The following is an 8,027-nucleotide window of genomic DNA, read 5'->3' as shown; positions in this document are numbered from 1 at the left end:
GGCCCAAAATTGAACACAGTATTCGAGGTGCGGCCTCACCAGTGCCGAGTAGAGGGGCACGATCACTTCCCTACTCCTGCTGGCCACGCTATTTCTGATACAGGCCAGGATGCCATTGGCCTTCTTGGCCGCCCGGGCACACTGCCGGCTCATGTTCAGCCAGCTGTCGACCAACACCCCCAGGTCCTTTTCCGACAGGCAGCTTTCCAGCCACTCTTCCCCAAGCCTGTAGCGCTGCATGGGGTTGTTGTGGCCGAAGTGCAGGACCCGGCACTTGGCCTTGTTGAATCTCATACAGTTGGCCTGGGCCCATCGATCCAGCCTGTCCAGGTCCCTCTGCAGAGCCTGCCTACCCTCAAGCAGATCAACACTCCTGCCCAACTTGGTGTCATCTGAATGTAGATGTCTTCAGCGAGCAAAAGGATTTGTACTTAGCTTGACTAGGTTGCAAATGTAGTCACCAATCTGCAACTTGTAATTTGAGGAGATATAGTGAAATTAATTTGAATATGACAGTATATAAAACTTGCTTTCATGGTTTCATTGAAGTACTAATCCACATATGTAGTACGGTTTCTTGTTTTATTTGAACTTTTAGCATGAAAAAAAGGACAACTGGACTAGATCCATACCTTTTATTGTTGGACAGAATTGTCTTTTCTGATCTGTTTTTTCATAGTAGTTAGCTTTCACAGTGAAATGAGAATGTTGGTATTCAAAAGAGGCACACAGAGGCGCATTAAAGTTTTTTGGTAATTAAGGCAAAGCAGATGGTTGCTCGCTACATTTATAATATTGCTTAAATTTTATTTTGATTCATGAATGGAAACCATAAAATCACATAATGAAGCAACAGGGACAAGCCAAAAATGGAAAACAGACTATTAGCAGTGCTTCTATTACCAAATTCATAAAAATTAACAAGTAAACATAGAAAACATAACTGTCATGTTACTTATACAGCTTTCCTTTAGCGTAAATATTATTGAATATACCAGGTAAGATTGCCTGTAGTACTGAATGAATCAAAGAATTTGCTAATAAATTGAATTTGGATGACTATTCTCAAAAGTTTATAGGAAAAAAAAATTTTTTTCAAAGAAAAAAAAAAATCAAGTGTTTGATTTTGTTTTCCTAAATGTATGAACTCTTTATAATACAAGGCATTTCTGTTGAATTTCTTTTTAATTGGACTGCTTCCTGTTGTAACAATAAGAAAGATTGTATTCAAAATATATTTAATTCTTGATTTATAAAAAATAGTGTGAATGCTGTACTCTTCTCTCCACCTAAGCCATCTGTGTCCAAATCCTTCTGTGCCTACTTTTTCGTAAAGTTCAGGCCTTTTAAACATACCAGCATGTTTTTTCTCTGCAGCTGGTTTTTTAGCTAAATTCCTTTAAGACAATATTCATGCCATCTAAACTTAGATATCTCCTGAGGCAACCCGATTAGGAGCCAGGTTGTTGATGTGCTTCCCATAGCCAGAAGAAAAAAAGGTACCCTTACAGGCAGTCCCGCTTGTGCCTTCAGTGGGGATTTGCGTGGGTTGTGATTATCAGCCAACTCTTCATAAAGGCCTTAGGCTAAGTTTTATAGCTTTTGGAGTTTTGCAAATGGCAGGGTATAAAAATGCTGTAAAATTTTGTTTGGATTTCATAAAACATCACTCTTCACTATATGAAGTGGCCTGTGGCGTTCCTCTCATCCTTTGGACCCCTATTCACTACAAGTTCCTTCATAGTACCTTTCACCCATGACCTCTTTAGATTCATCCCGTTTATAGCAGTGACTACCACAAGCTGTGTAGTCTGTTCTACAACCCCAGAAGAACTTTTTCAAAGAGTTTCTTTTGTTTCCACTTAAGGCAGGGGTGAGAATGGGGAAAATAGATGATGTGTCTCTGCAGTGCAAGCTCAGGAGGAGTTCTTCCTTAGCAGCCAATAGCAAATGTATATATATTTTCTAATCTGATCTTCTGAATAAGACTATACATTGCTTTTGTATAGTAATAATAACTTTTTATGGTTGTAAATCTACTGCATTTTATAAAAAAAGTGGGGGTTTTTTTTGTGGGCAGTATTGCTCCCCTCTTACCGCATTCTCATTACTTTTGTGTCTCCCTTTAATGCTTCTAAGTGGCTAGGAACTCTATTGAGGACAAAGTTATGACACAATAATTTCTTTTTTATTGTTCCATTATCTTGTCTTTCCAAGTTGAGCATAGGGCTCGCTCTTCCTCTCCTTTTTTTCGCTTTGAATTCCAAAAGTTGACAGTAGGTTATTGCATGTGTTTACTTAAAGTACGTTACTTTTACTGTGAACCTGATGTAATGGGCTGTTGTGCATGAGACTTATTTCTGTATCGCCTCTATTTCTGAAAGCAAGTTAGTATACTGTTACTGAAACTAGACAGTTATATTGTGTTCAGTTTCTAGTATTGCATCTCTACTTATAGTAATTGCAGCAACAAGAGAACAGCGTACTTAAGTATTTCGGAATTGCAGGCACTGTGCAATACTATGAGCTCAAATGCCAGCTGTATTCCACAAGCACACTCTTACCTCTTGCCTGGGTTGTCTACTGCTTTCTGGGCCCTGCAGATAAACCCTTGAATCAGCAGAAGCTCTGCAGTGACCACATGTGCGTGTTTGACCAGGATAGTCCCATAACACATGTTGTAGGATTTTGAAAAAATACAAGGTACTTCATTGTCGCCGATTTACCCCAAAATGTGGGATTTTCCTGTAAGACCCTTTCCAACCACGGGCTTGGAAAGTAGCATGTACGAAGCACTGTACTAGGACACTGCAGTCCTGCGGGACGCTGTTCTCTAGGTCCTGTGTTTGCATATCCCTGTAGGGGACTTACCTCCTCTACCCCATCCTTTTAAGATGCATGTCTGTCACAGATGAGTGGAATGCACCTCACTCAAAAGAGAGAAGCAGCAATATTTTTTATTGAGGTAAAATAATAATTTGACAGGGTTCAGTAAATTCGATGGGATTTAACAAAGTTTAACAGGGGTTTACCAAGGTTCAATAAGTTTGATGGCAAGGTTCACCTTATTAATTACTGCATGGAAGAAACATACAAAGGAAAATGGAGTTAGAACCGAGTTAGAATGATTCACACAGAGACCGGAGACACAAGGGGTAAGGAAGACCCTCCTGTTGAGTCATGAGGTTCAGAGTGGACCCTCTTGTTTTCTCAACTCCTGATGGAGCCTAGGTGTGACTAGGTCCAATCTTAGTCTCAGACTTGGACGATGGTTTATGTCTAATGGAATTATCTATACAAAGTTTATAATAATTAATATTGAGTAGCTACATGGATTAGTAATGTCTGATTAGTATTAATGCAGCATGCTATCAGTCACTTACTGAGGATCTGTTGTGAGTAAGGGATCTCTCTGCTTGGGCAAGGAAGGATCTCTTAGTCTCAGGTAAAGGATCTCAAACTTTGAGAGGCATCCCTGCTCAAGGGGGGAGTCCCCTGGCGTGCAGTCCAGCTGAAATTCAGAAAGAGCTCAAATTGGGCTCATCCTGATGGTAATATTTAGAGAGTGAAGTATTTGACTCCTAGTCAATAGCATAGACAAAATAGATGTCTTCATTTTAGCTCTGGTATCTTGTTCTGTACTTTGGTTGTCTTGCATTTTTGGGCTTTGAAGCCACCTTTCAAAATATTTTTCCGAGGCACTTTCACTCCCTTGTATGTAAGCCAGGAGCTTTCCAGCTTGCAGGTTCACCACAGCACATGAGGCCTGTTGCTCCTTAGTCAGCCTGAACCAAAGTATGCCTAGGGGTCAAGTGCATCTGTCACACTCCACCCCGTGACTACAGTCAACTTCACGTCATAGAGTGGTGGTACGGTCACCTCTTGCCTCTATGCTATAAGCATTTGACATACCTTGTTGTCGTGCTTGCAGATCCACGGTAAGCAAACAGCTTTTAGTGTAAAATATTACTATCAGTTGCATATTATTTTTGTACATTATTGGTTGATTTCACATGATGAACAAGGAGTATTTGCTTCGTTATGTACCAAACCTTTACATATAGAAAGATTATAAGTACTAAGCATAATAATGTTAGAGCTAACAAATTCACAACTGGATGAAGCATTAGATTCAACGTTCCTGTTGCTGTCAATGACCATCCGAGTAAGGTATCCCACGAGTGATGTTCTCCATCCCTTTTCACTCTTTTCCAGAACATGGTGTATTTCTTTCGCATCACGATGAACGGTAATCAGGGTTCTTTGTTCATTTTCTTGAACTTGTTTCAGCAATTGGTAGGGATCATCATGCTGTAATAGCTTTCTTACCAATATAAGATTCATTCCAATGGGGCTAGGTAATAAATCTTGATACGATGTATAGTTAGATTGTAGTAATTGATGAGATGTGACAGGAGCTGAGTGGTTAAAGTCTCATCCCATATTTTCAGAAAATTACAGATATAGATATTTGAATGTTTATATCTGCAGTGATATTGCCTACAAATATAAAATCACAAAGGGTTCTCATACAAACACATCCATTTCTAATATACACAAGTACAGTTTCAGAGGTTTCATCAGGATGTATGTCAAAATGGCAAACGTTTTGTTCAGTGTCAAGACAAATGTCTTGGGCTTTAATGGCATTGCTTTCACAAATAAATCCTTGTTGTTCTCGCACAACATGTGTATCAACATCAACAGTTTGCCATTTGTTTCCCTTTTGTTGGGCTCATACTGTCTGTTTCATTGGATAGAGTACCATTCCACTGTGATTTAATCCCAGCACAATGACTGGGTATATGGTATATAGTGAAGCATTGCGTATTGTTAGAATAAAAACAGTGGCTTTACTGTCAGTAGGGTCATAGGTAAAATTGACTAGACACCACCAGGATTGGAATTCCCTTTCAAATTCAATTGCATTATCCCAGATCACCTTTTGAATTTTAGTGGGTAAGGTGCCCTCTTCACCTTCTCTTACAATTGCTGCCACAGTAGATTGTACCCACAGTTGAGCCTGATTATAACTAAGAGTGAGAGAGACATTAATTTGGGCTGCACCCAGTGCGTTCACAAGTAGTTGGTGGTCCTTTTCATTAGTTCTTTCCCATTGGGGTAATATATCAGATAAGAGCCATTGGTTAGTTCCCAATGCTGATAGAGAAGATTGCAATGGGCATTCTAATTTGTGTAAATTACTTATTGCTGAGCTTATTTCGTTTGCTAAAACTTCAGCGTCCATGCTATTTAATACTCCTAATCCTGTTCCTAAGATAACAGTCACATCTTTTCTTGATTGTTTTGAAGAGGTGAGAGTTCATCCACACAACCATGCTGACCATCCTGCATAGGACGTGCTTAAGAATGGTGAGCAAGTAGCTTTAATTGCAGAGATATTGATCTGCATTGATAGTTCCACTTGTTTGAGGGCCCACGATGGATTAAACAACACTCGCTGTTGGCCTGTGTATTTAATAGCGTAAGGTCCAGTTTTGGAAATTTGTGGGAATGGAGTTTCCTGGGGATGGAGTTTCCTTACCTTTTATGATCAGGGCAGATGTTGAGTGAGGAGTGGCGGATGTTCTTGTACTAGGCTCAGTAATGTCTATTTTAAATTTAAATGATAGTCCTACATCCCTGTGAGCCCAGAGGCAGATTACAAAACAGGTTGTACTATGGTAAAATTGTACCAACAGTCTGATTTTTCAGAGGTGCAATGTTTTGCATCTGTGGTGTTTGATGTAATGTTGTGCACAGAAATCTCAGTTGCTTTCTTGTGGGTAGACTCATTGATCATCCGACATCCTATTTTAATTTCTTTCCCTGCCATTCCCTGAAGCCGGGGAAGTTTATTAACATCAGTTTCATTCTTATCCCAGCTCCATTCATTTTCAAAGTATACTTCAGTTCCGTACATGACCATGGAGGAAAGTTTTAAATCTCCCTTACTAGGGAGTGTTCCCATAGTCCCAGTATAATTAACACAAGCTTGACACCATGGCCACTGGTCATTGTTAGGATTTGGAATAGTAACATGAACACAGCATTTCCCTTTGCCATCCTGTGGGGAGTTAGGTTTGAGTGCAGCATCTTTAGTAAGATTCCTTAGTAAAACTGGGGAAGTATTCAAAGTAGGCACTGATGTAGTTGTGATAGGTTTAGTGATTCTGAGAGATACTGTTCCTAGTGTTATATTGCGTCCCTTTAGAGTGTTCCATCTGCATGATACTTCAACATCATAATGTCCCTTCACTATGTCATGTATTGAGCAATGACTTATGTTACAGCATTTTCTATATGGCGTGTAAGAGTTACTGTGAATAATCATAACATATCCCTTAGGTGGTTGTGTTTTACAAGTCGTGTTTATATTACTGTCTGTTAGTAACAAGATGGGTGCCTTATCTGTATTGACACAATTGTGGCTGATTTCTTGATTGACGATTAAGTTGAGACAGGTGGGAGTTCATGGAGAAGCAAGTATTATTGAAATCTTCAACAGCAGTAGGATGATGTATCTTGCTTTCATCTTGGAGGAGGCTGCAAGACAAAAAGGTAAAATAGACTGGTCTTGGTGGGGTTTTCTGGACAGGTTACCCCATTAGAAAGAAAGAAAAATCCACCGTGCACTAATTCTATGTGTTGCACCACTGCTATTGGTAGCTTCCCAGGAAAGTGGGCCACAAGGTTTAGTTAGAGTCATAGATACAGTTCCGATTTGTGGTAAATTTACCGTGACAGGTTGTCCTGGCTATAATGCTACCAGATATTTTCTTTCATCAGAAGGTGGAGCATCAAGCTTAGCTTTTGCAAAGAATGCTTGGCTCCCAGGGCTCCCAGTGGGCCTATACTGGTTATTCAATTGATGAAGTACTTAGGAAAGTCAAGTATCCCACTAGGCCTCATGTGGCTTAAGGCTTTTTTTCAATAAGCCATTAGCTCTTTCTACCATCCCATTTGATTGAGGATAATATGGGGTGTGGAATACCCATTGAATTTCTTCTTGTTTTGCCCATTCTTGCACTTCCTTACATGAGAAGTGCAAGCCATTATCACTTTGGATGACATCAGGAGTAGGTAGACTTGAGAACCAAAACGATAGCCCTTGTACTGTATTTCATCCATTGGCCTTTTGGCACTTAGTAGCCATAAGCAAGGCGGAGACTAGTTCCACTCCTGTGAGGATATATCGATATCCCACAGAGGGTTTAAATGGTCTGATATAATAAATTTGCCATGTAGACCACAAAGTTTTTCCTTGATTGATATGTAGGGCTGGTACTTTGGCAGGGTGATTTCTTTGTAATTTTAATCTACATTGAGGATATTCTGTGAGAATAACTTCACAAGATTTTCCTGTTTAGGGGCTAATCCTTGCTTTGTGCAGCAAAGTAAAGTGCTTCTTTACCTGTGTGACCTAATTTTTGATGTAGCCATTCTCCCAACCAATACCACTCGGGATTTAAGGAGTTCCCTATTTTTATTTTCCTAATTTTGGTCAGTTCATCCACCTTTTGGTTCCAGTTTGTGGCTGTTTTATTGTCCTTGGTGTGAGCTTTCACCTATCCCATCTTGAGTGGTATTTTTCTGGCTATATTTAGTAATAGTTGCCAATCTTGAGTTCTCCAAACTGGAGATCTGTTTACTTCCCGGTTCAGGGATTCCCATTGACAGAGCCATTGTGTGGCGCCAGTCCATACAGCATAGGAGTCTACATATATGACTTTTGCTCCATTCTGTGCTGCTAAAACAACTGCTCTTAATTCTCCTACTTGTGCGCTGCCTTCACCTTCTTCTATTGTTTGTGAGCCAGTGGTAATGTTTAATGCAGCAGCCTTATATTGCCATTTTACGATTTATTCTTTTTGCTGAGGCATCAGTGAACCAAATGTCTTCTGTTGGTGCTCCCTTGGTGAGGGGAGGTGCATTGAAAATTGGTGAGGGTTTAAAAGGTGGTTGTAATGCTAATGGATCTGCATTTATAGGCATCTGTAATTTGGAAACTTTAGTATGTCCTTCGG

The sequence above is a fragment of the Aptenodytes forsteri genome, unplaced genomic scaffold (genome assembly GCF_000699145.1).
Source record: "Aptenodytes forsteri isolate BGI_AS27 unplaced genomic scaffold, ASM69914v1 Scaffold320, whole genome shotgun sequence".
Taxonomy (NCBI): Eukaryota; Metazoa; Chordata; class Aves; order Sphenisciformes; family Spheniscidae; genus Aptenodytes; species Aptenodytes forsteri.
Note: the sequence above shows the minus strand (reverse complement) of the source record.